The following is a 19,266-nucleotide window of genomic DNA, read 5'->3' as shown; positions in this document are numbered from 1 at the left end:
TGGAGAAAAGATAGCCTCTTCAACAAATGGTGCTGGGAGAATTGGAAATCCATATGCAACAGAATGAAACTAAACCCATATCTCTCACCATGCACGAAACTAAACTCAAAATGGATTAAGGACCTCGGAATCAGACCAGAGACCCTGCAGATTATAGAAGAAAAAGTAGGTCCAGATCTTCAACATGTCAGCTTAGGACCAGACTTCCTTAACAGGACTCCCATAGCACAAGAAATAAAAGCAAGAATCAATAACTGGGATAGATTCAAACTAAAAAGCTTTCTCTCAGCAAAGGAAACTATCAGCAATGCGAAGAAAGAGCCTACAGAGTGGGAGAAAATCTTTGCCAATCATACTTCAGATAGAGCACTAATCTCCAGAATCTATAAAGAACTCAAAAAACTCTACTCCAAGAATTCAAATAATCCAGTTGACAAATGGGCTAAGGAAATGAATAGACACTTCACAGAAGAAGATCTACAAGCAATCAACAAACATATGGAAAAATGCTCAACATCTCTAGTAATAAGAGAAATGCAAATCAAAACCACCCTAAGATTCCATCTCACCCCAATTAGAATGGCGATTATCAAGAATACGAGCCACAACAGGTGTTGGCGAGGATGTGGGGAGAAAGGTACACTCATACATTGCTGGTGGGACTGCAAATTAGTGCAGCCACTCTGGAAAGCAGTGTGGAGATTCCTTAGAAAACTTGGAATGGACCCTCCATTTGACCCAGCTATCCCACTCCTTGGCCTATACCCAAAGGACTTAAAATCAGCATACTACAGAGATACAGCCACATCAATGTTCATAGCTGCTCAATTCACAATAGCCAGACTGTGGAACCAACCTAGATACCCTTCAATTGATGAGTGGATAAAGAAACTGTGGTATATATATACAATGGAATATTACTCAGCCATAAAGAATGATAAAATTATGGCATTTGCAGGCAAATGGATGAAATTGGAGGATATCATGCTAAGTGAGATAAGCCAATCTCAAAAAGCCAAAGGAAGAATGATATTGCTAATAAGTGGATGATGACACATAATGGGGGGAGGGAAGGGTTAGTGTTAGGGTTAGAGTTAGGGTTAGGGAGGGGGGCAAGTATGGAGAAAAGAAGCTCTGTATAGAAGGAAAAGAGGGGTGGGAGGGGTGGCGGGAAGGGAAAAAAGAAAAAAAGAAAAAAAAATTCAGATTACCTTCAAAGTAGCCACAGTAAATGATCACTGAATCTTTAACTGAAACAAGTACAGAAGGTGAGGGAATGGATAACAACTTCAAAGTGCTGTAAAGAGCCTGTCAATTTAGACTTGTTTACCCAGTAACAAAAACATTTTCCAAAAGATATTTAACTGATTTTGGTGGTGCACACCTGTAATCCCAGAGACTTGGGAGGCTGAGGCAGGAGGATTACAAGTTAAAGGCCAGCCTCAGCAATTTGGCAAGGCCCTACACAACTTATTCAGATCCTGTCTCAAAATAAAAAAATAAAAAGGACTGGGGATGTAGTTTGGTGTTAGACCACTCCTGGGATAAATCTCCTAAAGGGTTTTCAGGCAGAAGGCAAATAAAGCTGGTTGTGCACTCATAGAGTTCCAGTTACTCCGGAGGCTTAGGCAGGAGGATCACTTGAGCCCAGAAGTTCAAGGCCAGCCTGGGCAACATGCCAAGAACCTATCTCAAAAAGAAAAAAAAAAAAAATAGATACATACAAATAAGTTTGGCAAAATAAATATATAACTACAGAAAAAAAAAAAAAAAAACAGAGAGAATTTAAACACCTATCAACAATCAAATCCAAGTTGGTAGACATGGGAAAGTGAGGAGTAAACGGAGTTGAATTTCTCTAGAGGCCTTTATTGTCCAGGATGAAGGAATGAAGGCACTTGTTTACCTAAGATCTTAATAAACCAAGGATGCACATTGTAAATATTAAAGGAACGGAAGTACACACACACACACACACAGCCCAACTCTGCCATCAAGGGAGGGATATATAGTCAATAACTAATAAATGGGGGATAGAAGATTAATAATAATTGATTTGTTAGGAGGCAAGAATAGAGAGACAAAGACAGAGCAAACCAGACAATTAGAAAGCAATAGTAAGGTGGTAGATTAACCAAATTAATTCATAATTACCTTAATTTTAGACCAAATAAATACCTAGTTTTTTTTTTAATATTTTGTTTTAGTTGTAGGTGGACACAATACCTTTATTTTATTTTTATGTGGTGCTGAGGATTGAATCCAGGGCCTCATGCATGCTATGTGAGTGCTCTACCACTGAGCCACAACACTAGCCCCCCTACTTTATTTAAAAGAGAAAATTTTCTGATTTTCTAAATCTAATTCTATGCTACTTTAGGAATTTTGAGATTTGCCTTAAATATAAGAATCTGAAGAAGTCAAAAATTAATGCAAAAGCATCTTTTCCTTTTGTTTTTCATCAGTTTCTGCAAGGCATGTTTAAAAATTTACCTATTCCACTAGGACTCTGGAGTCCATACTAGGCTTAGTCAAAAACCTAAGATGAAGACTTTAGCCTGGAAAAATTTTGACATTTCAAAATTATAAAAAGTACATTGGTGACTAAATGCAAGAAATAAAATGCAAACATTTTTAAAAAGAAAATGGGTAAGAATCACCCAAGCTATAGAAAAGGGTGTGAAACAAATGGCTATAGAAATGACCAGGTCAGGACGGGGGACATAACTCAGTTGGTAGGGTGCTTGCCTTGCAAGCATCAAAGCCCTGGGTTCAATCGCCAGCACTGGAAAAGAAAAAAAAAAAAAAGACCAGGTCATATTTCCTTGATCTAGTTATAAGTTCCTTTTCAACCCAGGTAATGCTTGGCATTAAATAAAAATATAACCCGTCTGGACCACACTTTTTATTCTTTTGTCATAGTCAACAATAAAAAATAAAGGTCCTACGTAAAAAAAAAAAAAAATCAATCTGTAAAACAGTGGATTAGAATGCTATTTCCACCATGGGGATTATTCCATTTCCTACCTGATAGTTCAGGTAGCTCTGCTGTGAAGTTACACAGTGGCACCTACATGTCTTGATTGCACTTAAAAACATAAACTCAGGTTGACATTTTTAAAATCCACTGTACAAAAATGTTGTGAAATGTTCCATGATTCCATGAGGAAAATACTCAGCATCAACATTCAGCTCCTGGGTCTTTACAGGAAAAGAGCTGAGTCTGCAGCAGGAACTGGGGGGTGACTCAGACTGAGTGTGTGCTTAGCCTGCATGAAACCGGGCCTCATTCCCCAGCACTTAAAAAAAAAAAAAAAAAATATATATATATATATATGCAGCCAAATCAGTGACCATCTCTCATTACCTATCCATCCTGAGTAGAGGGCGGATGCCCAATGGGAATCTTGACCCCACTTTCCATGAGGAGAGGTGCCCCGGAGCCAGTCTAGTAGACTGCTGTGTCTCCACCACTCAGCACTCCAGGTAGCCGCAGTAGGAGGTGATAAGCAGTCCACCATCCCTTCAAGGACATGCCCCACGACCTCAACCTCCCACCACGCCCCACCTCTGAAAATTCCCACTACCTCCCAGTGAAACAGAAAAGAGTAGGCAGTCCAGAGCAGGCGAGGGATTGTAAAAGTCTACAGAGGGCAAACAGGAGTCTTTTTAACACACCCTGACTTTATAAAACAGTTCCACTTCGTGGAGAGGGACTTCATAACCCCGCCCGCTCCTGATCACGGACAATTGAAATATCAAGAATCAGTCAATAGTGAATGAAGTTTTAGTTGAAATGCAGTGTTGAAAATCTGAACTCATGTGGATATGTAGTTGGAAAAGAGAAGGCCATTTTTAGCGTTTTCAGATAATTGTACTGATTCTTCTTATTATTGCATCCAAATTTGACAAACAGTAGTTTTTAAATGTGGAATATGAAATTGTCAATAAAACTTCCCTGGCATTTTCAACACTTCATTAACCCATGTAGGATTTTTTTTTAACATTGTGCAACATTGTATGTGATACATCAGACATAAATAGAGTCCCACCCCTCCCCAGCCTCTGGACACCACTTTTCTACTCTCTACTTCTATGAGATCAACTATTTAAGATTCCACATAGGAGTGAGATCATGTAGTATTCATCTTTTCGTGCCTGGCTTATTTCACTTAGCATAATGTCCTCCAGGCTCATCCGGGTTGTCTCAAATGACTTTCACTTTTTGTGGCTTAATAGTATTCCATTATAGAAATGATAAATGTTGAAAGTGATAGATATGTGAATTACCCTGATTTGATCATTGCACACTATATACCTGTATGGAAACATCACTCCTTGCCCCCATAAACATGTATAATCATTGTGTGTCAACTGAAAATAAAACTTAAAAAATAATTTCACAACAGGTTGAATGTGGAGAAGATATGAGAATCCAGCTGTCTTATATTATTCAAGACACTGAAGATTTGTAAAACTGTAAGACAATGCTGTTCTCACTATTCTTTTGAAAATACAGTTTTCTATTAAAATATTTTCCTCTTGAAAAAATATTTTTAAGATATTTTATTTGTGTTAACATAATGAATCTATTATTGTTGTTTAAATAAATTAATAAATATATTACATTTTCAAAAAAATAAAAGAACCAATCAAGAGGAGTTTATGGAGTTCTCCTCATGTGCCTTTAAAAGACTTAAAAGGCACTCTTACCCCTCCCAGGCACACTGAGCCGGAGTTCTGAGTCTCTCTCTCATTTTTAAATTTTTAAGAAAATTCCTGCTCACTTGCTTGCCTGGGCTCTCCCAGCATTCATTCTTTGACTCTGAACCACAAACCAGATCCCAGCTCCTGCCGGTAACATCTCCGGTGCCACACTTGACAGCACGGCTTTAACACGTGGGCCTTGGGAAGGCCCTTAAGACCCACCGACCCACTGGGTGTCCTGGCACCGCCTGTGATCCAGACTGAGGGAGGAAGATGGGAAGTTCAAGACCAGCCTCAGCAATTTAGTGAGGTCTTCAGCAACTTAGTGGGACCTGGTCTCACAAAAAAGGCTGAGGTTGTGGCTCAGTGGTAAATCACCCCAGGCTAGGTTCAATCCTCAGTGAAAAAGAAAAAAAGAAAAGAAACACCAACCAACCCCTCCCTACCTGTGTTAGCGTTTATCACTCACACCAAAAACCTGAGGGGAGCAACCATTGCCCCACCTAAAGTTTTCCGAATCAGTTCATCAGACCATCCCACGCTCCTATGCATTACCCCACCCCTTGCCTCCTGCCGTAGTTCTGCTCCTAAATGTCCCCCAAAGACCCGGGTGCCAGTCTTGGCTCCTGGCCTGTGATGCCATTGAGAGGTGGTGGATCCTTCAGAAGGAGCCTAGTGGGAGGAAGTTAGGCCATCGGAACGTGCCCTTAAAGGAAACACTGGAATCCCTCCGACCCCTTCCTTTACTTCCTGGCCACCTTAAGGGAACAAGCCTTTCCTCCACCACGTGCTCCCTCTTACTGTACAGAGCAGCCACAGGCTCCAAGCAACCGGGCCAAGCAACCATGGACCGAAACCTCTGGGACTATGAGACCAAAAAAAAGACCTTTCTTCTTTCTAAATTCATAATCTCAGGTATTTTGTCACAAAAGATAAATAACCTATTATCTTTTATTAGGACACAACTTCTTGCCTCCAATATTGCTTTCAAGGAAGCTAGAAATCTATTCTCAACATGCTCATTTAACCCCAGACTGACCACTTAAAATATTTTGCTGATGCCCCATTTGTGTGTGTGTGTGTGTGTGTGTGTGTGTGTGTGTATGTGTGTGTAAAACTATTTCCTTATTCTGACTCATGAGGAGTTCAGATCTGTCCCCTGGACCTCTCATATTCATCCTATTATTTCCCATCCTGAACAGCACATTAATTTTCTTTCTTACATTTCTGTGTCATTTCCTCTCCTGAATCCCTGAGCCTGTGCTTACTAGATGATACCTACTTGCCATTATGACTGGTCCCAAGCACCCTCTCCTCTTCCCTGACCTCCGTCCACATTGCTCCATGCTGCAGATGATGCTATCACACCAGGCGTCAGACAGCCTATGTCACATGGTTCACTACAACTTAACAGTGTGCTTGGTCCCAGCACACTGTGGGGTCTTTGAAAACAGCAATGTCTCATCCCCACTCACCCAGTGCTCAAAAATGTTTGTGGGAAAAAATTAATAAATAAATGTGCCCATTATAGTGAAATATATATTCTGGAACTATGGTATTAGAAAAATACAAAGAAGCCAGGCATGGTGGCACAGACCTGTGGTCCCAGTGACTCTAGAGGCTGGGGCAGAAGGGTCAAAAGTTCAAGGCCAGTCTCGGAACTTAGCAATGCCCTAAACCACTTATTGAAAACTTGTCTCAAAATAAAAATAAAAAAAGGTTTGTGATAAAGTGCCTCTAGATTTAATCCCCAGTACCAAAGGAAAAAAAATTAGAAAAAGAAAACTACAGATTTGAATATTGGTTCTGCTACTTATTTTAGCTGTGGGATGTTGGGCATATTAACTAATATCTCCAAACCTCTCTTTTTTAAAAAAAAGTGTTATTTTTAGATATACATGATAATAGAGTATATTTTCACATATTATACATACATGGAATAAAACTTATTCTAATTAGGATCCCATTCTTGTAGTTATACATGATGTGATGTTTCACTGGTTGTGTATTCATATATGAACATAGGGAAATTATGTATGATTCATTCTACTATCTTTCCAATTCTCATGCCTCCTCCCTTCCCTTCATTCCCTTTTGTCTAATTCAATGAACTTCTATTCTTCCCTTCCCACCCCCATTGTGTGTTAGCATTCACATATCAGAGAGAACGTTTGACCTTTGATTTTGGGAGATTGGCTTATTTCACTTACCATGATAGTCTCCAGTTCCATCCATTTACCAGCAAAAGCTGCAATTTCATTCTTCTTTATGGCTGAGTAATATTCCATTGTGTATACCTACAACATTTTCTTTATTCATTGATCTGTTGAAGGTCACCTAGGTTGGTTCCATAGCATAGCTATTGTGAATTGAGCTGCTATAAACATTGATGTGGCTGTGTCACTGTAATATGCTGATTTTAAGTCTTTTGGGATATATACCAAAGAGTGGGATAACTGGGTCAAATTGTGGTTCCATTCCAAGTATTCTGAGGAATCTCCATACTACTTTTCAGAGTGCAAATCTCTTTCCTCACCTGAAACAAACTCATCAAAAGAAGCTCATATGCAGCTTAATTTTTTTTTTCAAAAAATTGGAATGGCTTTTACTTATTTTACTTCTTCAAAGACTTAAAATAGCCAGGTGCAATGGTGCATGCCCATAATCCCAGTGGCTCTGGAGGCTGAGGCAGGAGTACTGCAAGTTCAAAGCCAACCTCAACAACTTAATGAGGCCCTAAGCAACTTAGTGAGACCCTGTCTCTAAATCAAATAATAAAAAATTTAAAAATTAAAAGCAGGGACTGGTGATATAGCTCAGTGGTTAAGCACCCCTGGGTTCAATCCCTGGTACAAAAAAAAAAAAAAAAAAGAGTTAAAATAACATGATTATTTTTTTCTTTTCCACTTTTGTGTTATTTGTGAGCTTATTATTTGTAAGCAACAGGTAAGATTAGAATACATGCACAGGAAATATTGTGTCTTTGTTTAAATCAAATTAAGTTCAGCTCAATATCCACTTACTCTCTCCAAACATGGATTTTCAACACTGGTCATCTGTTATGGCAAGAGAACCCATGGCTCAACACAAGTGTGGTGATGTTACACAATCCCAAAAGCAGTCCCGCTGTTTTGGCTGTCACAGGCTTTATTCCTGTTAGCATGCAGGTTACTATGGATCCCGAGTGTGCCAGGACCCATTTTAACCTCAAAACTAACCAGTGGATTTTCCTTAGACCATTCTAACCTAAAATTTCTCCATTCTAGCACCGAAAAAAAAAAAAGACTGTGTTCTATCTTTTAGTATAAGCGGAGTTGGGTCCTAAGGAACACCATCTTGTTGCATTCTTGGAGATGGAACAATTTCTTGTCTTTTTTCATTCTTTAAGTGAGGGTACGCAATGGTGAGTTCAGGTAGAGACTGTTCCAGTTAGCAAACAGCCTCGTGTGAATCACATGGAAATGAATGTATGCTCTGTCTTGATAGATGAGGAATCACTGAGCTGGGATAAGGTTTCAGAAGTCTCCGTCCTTAGATGGCCGAGCCTGTTGCTCTGGGCCCAAGGTGAGAGAACATCACGGCAGAAGAGTGTGGTGGAGGAAAGTGGTTCAGTACATCACACGAGGAACAGAGAGAGTCTAAGGCTTATCTTTTGTCCAACATCAGTCTGTGCACCTGAAAACTCTTAGATAGTGCATCCCTTGTGTGGTACAATCAGACTTTCCTGAAACCACACACTAGTCCCTGTGACTGGAGTGATTTTCTTCCAATTTCCTCTTCCATTATTCATAAATAATCTCTTGAGTGATTTCTACAAAGAAATAGGCATCCATTCTATGATCAGGTTTACTAGTTTATTTTTCAGCACATAATTTATTTCTAAGTAACTACTAGTCACTTCACATTTGCTTCCAATTTATGGACTAAAATTATGTCCTTCACCTCAGGGATTAATTTGATTTTGAATGTCATTTTCACAAACATGCATAAAGGCACTTGTCAGTCTCAGCTCCTATGGCAAGAACTGTGGCAGGTCTGCTTCTGCCCTTTGGGGCCATATCACTTTCAGAATTGCTGGTGCCATCCATCACCTCAAATCTACAACTCAAGGGCTGGAAATGTATGAGCACCATGGCAGTCCTCCCCTCCCCACAAGAGGGTGACCGTCACTCCAGGGAATTTCCCATTAGTACAGCCTTATTTCCTATCCTGCTTCTTCTTTCTTCTTTTTATTCTCCCACCGGTTTCTGTCCTGTGGAAGTGGAATGTATGGGGAACAGGGGACATGAAAAAGGAGGAGACACTCTTTTACCTCCTTTGCCACTCATTGCCCCATTTTCTCTCAATTCTGTCCAACCTTAGTAAGGTTCCAGAAAAACCAAGGATTCTGGTCTTTATAGGAAACTTGAATTGGACCCAGTTGGTTGGACCCATTCTACCAGTTACCAGTGTCTTACATGGAGAAGGATGTTGCTTCAGAGTGCTGACCTATGGTGAGGCCTCCTTTGGAAAGAAGTGAGTATGGAAACATTTTCTATCCCAGAATATCCTCTCTGAATCCTGGGGTGCACACCCCTAGCCAAACGTGTATAGATGATGTTAGATATACAAGATATTCAAGTATAGACATCCAAGCGAAAGAAACACATTGGAAGGGACACTTTGTGGGTGCAAGTAGATTCAAAACAGGAGAAAAACAAAATAGCTTCATGACATCTCATGTTTAATATCTAATTTCAATACCTAATTTATAGTCAGAGTTTTCCACATACTAAAATATGTAATAGGACAATTATGTACTTTCCATATATATATATATATATATATATGAAATTTTCCATTATGACAGACTTTTATACAAATGCAGAAGCAATATACAAAATTTAATATGATTTTGAAATGCTATGTTTTTGTTAACTTTGGGTTTTTTTTTAATGCTACATTTTTACAGTATGACAAACCATAACACTATTTTTGTGTCCCTGTAAGAATTGGGCCAGTATCCTCACACTTTATTTTAATAACCTTCTATATAATAGCTGCTAAAATCTATTACTGGATATGTTCTGATGAACACTTTTTAGAAAAGTGTTTCAAGAAAAAGATTTCCATTTGTTTCTTTAGAGGGAATGAAAGATTTTCTTATCATAGCAATGCTTCTATAATAAAAGTATTGGGCATCTAGCTCTAATCATGTAATAAAGCCTGTCAGAAAGAATTCTTCCAAAGGGTGCATACATAAGGTAGAAAAATAATCCAATATTCCATAATAGAATAACTGGAAATATTCTTCATGACTTTAAAATAATATATTTTATTTCTCAGCCAATAACTATCCAAGGAAAGTTTTCTATTCAGTTCCTATCATCTTCCTCCAGGTCCTGGGAATCCTGCCCATTCTTACAGTAGAGAAAAAGAAGTTCACTTACAGAGGAGATAGACAGAGAGATGACACACATCATGGAGAGGCAGCCTCTTAATTTAGACATCTAATCTAAATGTATGCCCAGAAGGAGAAGAAAATGTGCTTTGGTGGACACTTAACAGTCTCTGATTCAGTGAGTGACAGATATGACTAAATATGCACCAATAATTCAGAAAGAGTGAACTAGATTAGGAAGTTGTCTCCATCCATTTGGGACCTTATACAAAGGGATAGTTTATAAGCAACAGAAATTTATTTTTCATAGTCCTGGGAGGTCCCAAATCAAGAGCTGGCAGATTTATTTTCTGGTGCACTGACAATTGCCTTCTCGCTGTCCTGATATGGCAGAAGGGGCTCGGGAAGCTCTGTAGGGCCTTTGTATAAGAGCACTAATCCAATTGAAAGGATTAGTCACTGCTATGGTTTGGATCTTGAGGGTTAAAGGCCATGTGTTAAAGGATTGTCCCCAGGGAGGAACTGTTGGGAGATGGTGGAATCTTTAAGAGGTGGGACCTAGTGGAAGGTATTCAAGTAATGGGGGCATCGCCTTTGAAGGAAACTGTGGGACTTCAGTGTCCTCCCCTTTCTCTTCCTGTCATAACATGAGTGTTTCTCCTCCCCCGATAGGCTTCCTACCATAGCAGCCCTACCAGAGGCCTAAGAGCAAATAGCTCTGCCTAATCCTGAACTGGAGCCTCTAAAATCATGAGCCAGAATAAACCTTTCCTCTTGATAAGTTGATTATCTCAGTTATTTGTTATAGTAATAGAATACCAACTAATATGGATACTCACTCACCTTGGAAAGGCCTCACTCCCAATATAATTGCTTTAGGGCTTAGTACTGCATTGTATCAATTTGAGGACATGAACATTCAAATGACAGCAGAAAGGAGAAATTGACTTGCTATATTGCCACAGGTGTCCTAGCTTTTTGATGTCTGCATTCCAAATCCACTGTTATGATGAAATTATAATGGGTTGATGGAACACATGTACTTTTTTAAAGTTGTAGATATATATATATATATATATATATATATATTTATGCACACATACAAATTTATCACTTTAACATGTTTTAAGATTATAGTTCAGTAGCATTAAATATGTTCACATTTCTATGCAGCCTTCACCACTAACCATCTTCTCCAGGTCTTTTATATCATCCCAAACTGAAACTTTCTGCCCATTAAACAATAGCCCCTATTCCCTCTCTCTCTCTCTCCAGACCCTCCTACTTCTATTCTATTTTCTCTCCTTTTTTTCCTTTATTGGTCCTGATTCACTTAACCACTGAACCACGTCCCCAAAACACTCTCCTGTTTTTGAGATAGGATCTCACTAAGTCCTCAGGGGCCTTGATAAGTTGCTGAGGTTGGTCTTGCACTTGGCATCCTCCTGCCTCAGCCTCCTGAGTCATGGGATTATGGATATGCTCCATTATATCCAGCTCTACTTTCTTCTATGAATTTGACTATTCTAGATACCATGTGTAAAATCATACGATATTTGTCTTATGTCTGGTTTATTTAATTTAGCATAATATTTCACATACAATTTTTTTCACATACACCTCTTGACTCTTACCCAGGGTCACCAAACTATAAGGTAAAGCACAGAGTTCCTAGATTTCCAAGCCTGCCCAAAACATTTGACTCCAACTGCATGAAATTAGGGTGTGGTATAGACTGAACTGTGGCCCTGAAAATTCATAGATTGAAGCCCAAAACTTCGTATGTGATTTTATTGCAGCTATAAAATTTAAGGAACTTATAAAAGTTAAATGGCCTCATAAGGGTGAAACCTTAATCAAATAGAAGTATCAGCCTTATAAAATTGGAAGGGACACCAGAGACCTGTCCCTCCATCACTTGAGGACACAGAGGGAAGACAGCTGAGTGTGAGCAGGAGGAGAACCTTCACCAGGAGTCAGATAGGTTGGCACCACGATGATCTTGACTTTCATCCTTCAGAATTTAAATTTCTGTCCTAAGCCACTTAGTCTGTGGTATTTTATACATACATGCTGTACATGCTGACTATGTTAGGATCCAAATACAAAGTTAGAGGAAAAATTCACACAAAACCACTCCAACACTAACTGGATTCCCAATTCCACTCTCAAGTTTGGTTATTTACTAGAAGGACTCACAAGGCTCAGCAGAAGATATTATACTGAGGGCATATATTATTATAGGGAAAATAAATGGATTAAACTCAGCCAAAGGAAGAGGCACAAGGGGCAGAGAGTGAGAGGGTTCCAAATGCAAGGCTTCCGTAGTCCTCATGACCCGTTACCCTCCAGCATGATGCGTGACAACAGGCGTGAACTGCCGGCAGGACAGCTCTCCAGAGTGCAGTGCGAGGGAGCAAGAAATGCTTTAGGCATCAGGGAAGGGGATTGCAACTCATTTGCTGGGAAAGGAACACGCCACGCTCAGATTTTTAAATTATTTTCTATTTTCGTGTATCAGTGTGACTATGTCATTGGCAAAAGAATTATGTGCATCCTCCTAAGGTTTCCAAGACTTTATTTATCTCCCAGATAACCTGCCCATGATTGTCTGGAAAGCCTGATAACGGGAGGTTCTATTTCTCAAGGATGCAGATATTGATTCCCTATCTTGATTTTCAAAGTCCTTCCACTGATGGCTTTCACTAGCAGTCATGGCTGAAAAACTCATTCCTATGTGGAAGAACTGCCCCCCTCAGACTGTCAACTTGTGTACCTCTGAAAGCTCAGAATAAAAGAGAGAGAAAGGAAGAGCATTAATTTTTTTCTTATGCACTTTTGTATCATTTGGAATATGATAACCATGTATGATATCCATCCCCAACACTTTGTTCAAAACCAAAAGCCCCAGACCCGTAAGATGCTTCTGTGGATTTTAGCTTGACATTCTCCATCACCTGCAACCCAAATTATTATTAGCTATTCTTCTTGAAGACATGTTATCTCCACTGCTCAATGGTGTGGAACAGCTGTTTACTTAAAATGACTGGAAGACAAATGAGCAAAGAGAATCTGGTTGTCAGATATGACAAATTCCTACAAGAAATCCCCTTTTCCTATCTCCCACCTATACTGGCTTGGGGTTTGCTACATAACACATATGGAGGAAAAGACACATTTGCTTTGCTGTGAGTGCTGTAAGTGCTGTGGACGTTTCTCCTAAGTGCACTGCGGAAAGGAAGCCTAAAAATACCTCTGCAACACATTTTACACCAAGCGACATATTTTCACATATTTTCTCTCAACGGTTTTTATAACCAACTATGCCACATATTTAATGGCAGATATTACTATTAAGATTAGTCTTAACAAGTTTGTAGATTATGACAAAGGATCCCAGGGAAGTAAAATAACAGGAAGAATATGGAGACTTTTTTACAACACCATTGACTCTTGAATAAGTCGTATTCAAAACCAAAAAAATTATCTTACAATTTATTTTGCTACAAAACAATCCCATAGTATGAAGTATAATGGCTGCTCTCTCTTAAGCATGTGCTATATGCTAGACACTGCACATGCATTGTTGCTGATCTTTACCTGCAAGGTGTAAATTATTATGACCAGCTTAGAGATAAAGAAAATGAGGTTACGAATGGTTTCCAATCTTGCCCATGGTTATAATTTGTATTATTGGTGTGTCAGTCAACCTTCCATCACCATAAAAACATATTTTGAGATAATCAACTTATAAAGACAAAAAGTTTATTTTGGCTCATAGTTTCAGGGGTTCCAGTGCATGATCACTTGGCCCCATTGCTTTGGGCCTGTCACTGCAACATAGTGAGAAAATTTGCTCACATCTCAGGCCAGGGATCAAGAAAGGCAAAGAGGGGACTGAGGTCCTACAATCCTATATGCTCCCAATGACCTAAGAACCTCCCACCAAGTAAAATGTATTGCACTTCTTTTCAGTAGCACCCCGTAGGTGCTACTTTAACACACGGGCACTTGAGGGAACATTCAACATCCAAAGTCTAGCACCTGGATTCAAATCCAGCTTTCACTTCCAGGCCCATTTGTCGTTCCCTACAATGCAGTTTCTTGCCATGAATCCCCTTACTGCTACAAGAATCCATCATTGCAGGAGGAAGCATCTGTTCCCAATGCTGTTGTACTCCCATCTGGTTTCAGTGAGATCGAACTATTTACACCCTCCACTGTCACATTTCGTCCTTTGAACAGAACTGTCAGATCCCTTTCTTTTGTCAAGTCTCAAACAGCTGCCATAGAATTCATTTCTTTCTCAACCACAAAACAGATTCCCAAAGTGGTATTCAAATTGAGTCTTGAGGTTATACTACATTGATTTTTTTTTTATCTAATAACCATCCATCCCATCTACTCACCACATTCTTGGCTACATCAATATTCATTATGTTTTTTTAGATAAAAAAAAATATTCCAACAGAAACAATTTATGATGTCTTGCCGGATCACTAACAAAGATGAATGAGACAAAGGCCAATACACTAGGGCTGGCAAATGAACGTTTAAAAGCACTTGGCTTCTATACTTGGAATCTCCACTTTGTCAGTGGTACATGATGCTATAAGGTCTGTGCTGGTGAAATACAGATTCTGAATGCTGCCCAGGTTGATCAGAATTGTCTCTGAAAAACCATTATTTAGGAAATGGGAACCGAGGGAAAGACCCTTCTACTGAGTCCCCTTACCATTCCCCACCCCCAGAATGGGTGAACTCTGTAAATTTTAGATAGGAGATCTACAAAATCCCAGATAGCAAACCAAACAGTCTAAGAGGCCAAGTATTACTCCACTGTAGGTAAAGAAAAAAGTCAAGCATCATGGTGTGGTTATAACAGGATCCCACGGAATCATCAAATTTAAGCAGGAGCATTGAAAAGGGCTTGGGATTATGAAACAGACGCTCTGAAACCAGACAGGCATCCTGTGCCAGTGGAGAGATTCATGTTTGCTGCTGCCTTGCCGCTCTACCAGCGGAGTGTCTACGAATAAATCTTTTTGAGTCCTGTTTACTTCATTTGTAGAGAGGGAATACTGCCTCCATTATGTAGGCAGTACATTTTATGTGAAAATCCAACCAGCTAGAGTTGTCCCTTGGTATCTGCAGGGGGTTGGCTCCAGGACACCCTTCAGATACCAAACTGCCGATGCTCGAGTCCTTTATATAAAATGCCATTGTGTTTGCATGTAATTCATGCACATCCTCCCATATACTTTAAATCATTTCTAGATTACTTATAATACCTAACCCAATGAAAATTCTATGTAAACAGTCATTATGCTGCATTGTTTGGGGAACAATGATAAGCAGGGAAAGCCTGTACATGTTTAATACAGATGTAACTTTTTTCTCTAAATAGTTTTGATTCACAGTTGGTTGAATCCATGGGTGCAAAACTTGTGGATACAGAGGACCAACTCTCATGCATTTGAAAATCCTACATAAATGTTATTTGTCATTAAACTGAACAAAGGTACTCATTTTCACTCAGGGTCAGGAGGGTAGCAGAGTCACACTCTCCATACAGGTGGTGGATGCAATTTCTACTCCTTTTTTTCGTACCATGGATTGAATTCGGAGGCCCTCAACCACTGAGCCACACCCCCAGCCCTATTTTCTATTTTATTCAGAAACAGGATGTCACAAAATTGCTTAGTACCTCACTGTTCCTAAGGCTGGCTCTGAACTCGCGATCCTCCTGCCTCAACCTCCCGAGCTGCTGGGATTACAGACATTTGCCACCCCGACCGGCTCCAATTTCTACTCTTGAACATGCTTCAAGCAGATGTAGCTAGAACATTGATTGATGCTGAATCATCAGGGGAAGAGTTTGAGGTATTTAGTCTTTTTTCAAAATTATGCATCGAATTAAAAAGCATCTTAGTAGTTGGGGTCAAAATTTCCCTCAGTGAATTGTGGAGGGGCTCACTTTGTTTCAGAACACACTTTAATCAGCAGCATGGAGATAAATGGGGAGGCCTTGATGACATAGGTAAGAAGAGTCAAGGCAACATCACTAGACCTGTGCACTTGAGATCAGAGCGGGAATTTGCCAGATCTGAGAGAAGTGGGCCAGACCACACAGAAATTGGCAAGCACCACCATTTCAGAAACGGCTGAAAGATGTCTGGAAAGGTTAAGGGCGCGTCTTCAGTTGCTTGTGTTGTAATATAAATCTCTCTGCCACCTTCAGTTTTCAGTAAATCATCTTCACTCATAAATCAATGTGCTGAGACTGTCTAATTCAGTGTAAGCAAGAGGCTAAAGCCAGTGGTGACCTTGGGAATATAAGACCCTCGGGAACACCTGGGCATCTTGGAGTGCACTTTAGAAGGGGTTGCATCCACTGGGCAAGATAAGTGACCCCAGCTGATCCCTGAGTAATCACATGCTCCTCAGCACAGCAAGTCACTGCTCCCTCTGGAAGACCAAAATGCACTGAATGAAGTACAGAATACACAATTGCAGTGCGTGTTCCTGTTCTCCTCAGATTCATAAGAGGAATCCTTACCCCTCCATGGGAGCTGGGGCTTCTGGGAGGTGGTTAGGGTTGGATGATGTCTTCGAGATTGGAATACCCATGATGGAATTGGTGTCCTTACGTAAAAGAGGAAGAAATTAGAGCTTTCACTCTGGTGTGTATGTGTGCATGTGTGTGTCCGCATGTGCACGCACAGGCACGCACAGAGGTATTTCATCTGAGAAATAACTAGGCAGAGGACCTAAGAACCTGATCACACTGATGCCCTGACTTCAAAACTATAAGAAGTAAGTGTTTGTTTTTAAGCCTCTTAGTGCATATGTGTTATAGCCAGCTTCTGGAGCTTGGATCTAGGGTGCCCCCCAAAAGCCCATGTGTTAAAATCTTAGTCCACAGCTTGGCACTATTGGGAGGTGGTGGAACAATGGTTCCAGGTAAGTAGTCTCTACAATAGTAGAGTCTAGTGGAAGGGTGTCTGGTCTCCCGGGAATGCCTTTGAAGGGGATATCGGGACCAATCCTTTTCTGTCTCTTTCTTTCATGTTCTGGCCATCAAGTGAATGATATGTTCCAACACACGCTCCCTGCCATGATGTGCTACAGGCCCCAAACATCAGGATCAATTGGTCATGGATTGGAACCACCCAAACTGTGAGCCAGAATAAGTCTTTCCCTTATAAGTTGATTATCTTAGGTATTTTTTGACAGTGAACAACAGGTAACACTCAGTACAAAAACATTAAAATAGACTCAAAATGAGATTTAGTGCAAAATGGCTACATCCTTCAGGATTGTAGTTTGTTTGTTCTTCTCCGCAGTGACCATTTCAAACCCCTTCTACTTTCCTAAAACTCTTGTTCCATCTCTTGAGCTCATTCTAGCTGAGGCTGATCCCCCAACGGTGCAGTGCTCTAGAATCTGTGCATTCTCCTTGGGTGCCCTAAGTATCTTCCCTCTGTCTCCTTTGTCTTCATTCTCTTCCTCTCCCTTGGCTTCTCCTTCAATACAGGTTTATCCCACTTTTCAACTCCCATCTTCTCTCTACCTGTTATGGTTTATATATGAGGTAACCCCCAAAAGTCCATGTGTGACACAATGCAAGAAAGTTTAAAGGTGAAACGACTGGGGTTTGAGAGCCTTTAACTCATCAGTGCATTATCTCCCTGTTAGAGATTAACTGGATGGTACTATAGGCAGGTAGAGTGTGTCTAGGGGAGGTGGGTCATTGGATTTTGTCCCTGATGAGCCACAGTCTCTCTGCTTCCCGGTGCCATATCCTGCTTTCCTCCACCACACTCTTCCACCATGAAGTTCTGCCTGCCCTCAGGTCCAGAGCAACGGAACCAGCTATCTATGCACAGAGACCTCTGAAATTGTGAGCCTCAAGTAAACTTTTCCTCCTTTAATTGTTCTTGTCAGGTCTTTTGGTCAAAGCAGTGAAAAAGATGACTAAAACACCATCCATTGCTCTAGTAATTTTCTTTCCTTTCCAGCCAAAGTCCTAAAACCACACTTCTTCATTATTCACTAGCTTCTCAGCCCTTTGTGACATGGCTTTCCCACGTTGGCCACTCCACTGAAACTGCTGGTACCAGTGTCACCAAATTTCTCTCTTTTTAATGCTCTATTTTCCTCATATCATTGATGGGATTTGACAAAATCCACTCCCCTCTTCTTTCAAACCCTGTTCTCTTGGTGTTCCTTGGTCTCCACCATACTGTAAACAGTTGGATTACTTCCTGACACTGATACTACTCAAGTTCCTTCCTTCCTTCCTTCCTTCCTTCCTTCCTTCCTTCCTTCCTTCCTTCCTTCCTTTTTTCTTTCTTTCTTCCTTTCTTTTTCTTTCTTTCTTGTTTTTTTTTAATTGGTTCATCATGATTATACATAACAATGGAATTCATTGTTACATATTTGTACATACACACAAAATAATTTAGTCAATTTAGCTCCCTAGAGCCTCCCCTTTTCCGCCCCTCTTCCCTCTCCCTGGTCCTATTCCTCCACTCTACTAACCTTCTGGCTCCTTTTCAAGTCAAACTTACTGTGACTCTGCATAAGATGCTGATGCTTCTCAGAGTTCTTCCATTGCTTCTCCTCTTCTTCTCTGCTCTCCTCACTTTACCGGCTCTCTCTAGGCAATTTTATACACTCCTCTGGTTTCAATGATGCCTTCAGAGCTTCATATTCTTCTCATTGAACATTTCTATTTGGACTTCCCATTTTTACCTCCATTCCCCAAAAGTGAATATTTCCCCCCTTTCCACTTCTTCTCCCAGACTTCCTCCCTATCTCAGCCCAATTTTTAAAATTTATTTATTGATTGATTGATTGATGGTACTGGGGATCGAACTTAGGGCCTTGTGCTTGTGAGGCAAGCACTCTACCAGCTGAACTATCTCCCCAGCCCTAAAATTTTTTTATTTCTTCTTTTTAGTTATACATGACAATAGAGTGTATTTTGACATATTATACATACATGGTGTATAACTTCCATTCTTCTGGTACATGATGTGAAATTACATCGGTTGAGTATTCATATGTGACCATAGGAAAGTTATGTCCAATTCATTCTACTGTTTTTCCTATTTCTATCACTCCTCCATTTCCTTCATTCCTTTTTGTCTAATCCAAAATACTTTTATTCTTCC

Source organism: Sciurus vulgaris (assembly GCF_902686455.1).
Source record: "Sciurus vulgaris genome assembly, chromosome: 12".
In the NCBI taxonomy this organism is placed as follows: domain Eukaryota; kingdom Metazoa; phylum Chordata; class Mammalia; order Rodentia; family Sciuridae; genus Sciurus; species Sciurus vulgaris.
Note: the sequence above shows the minus strand (reverse complement) of the source record.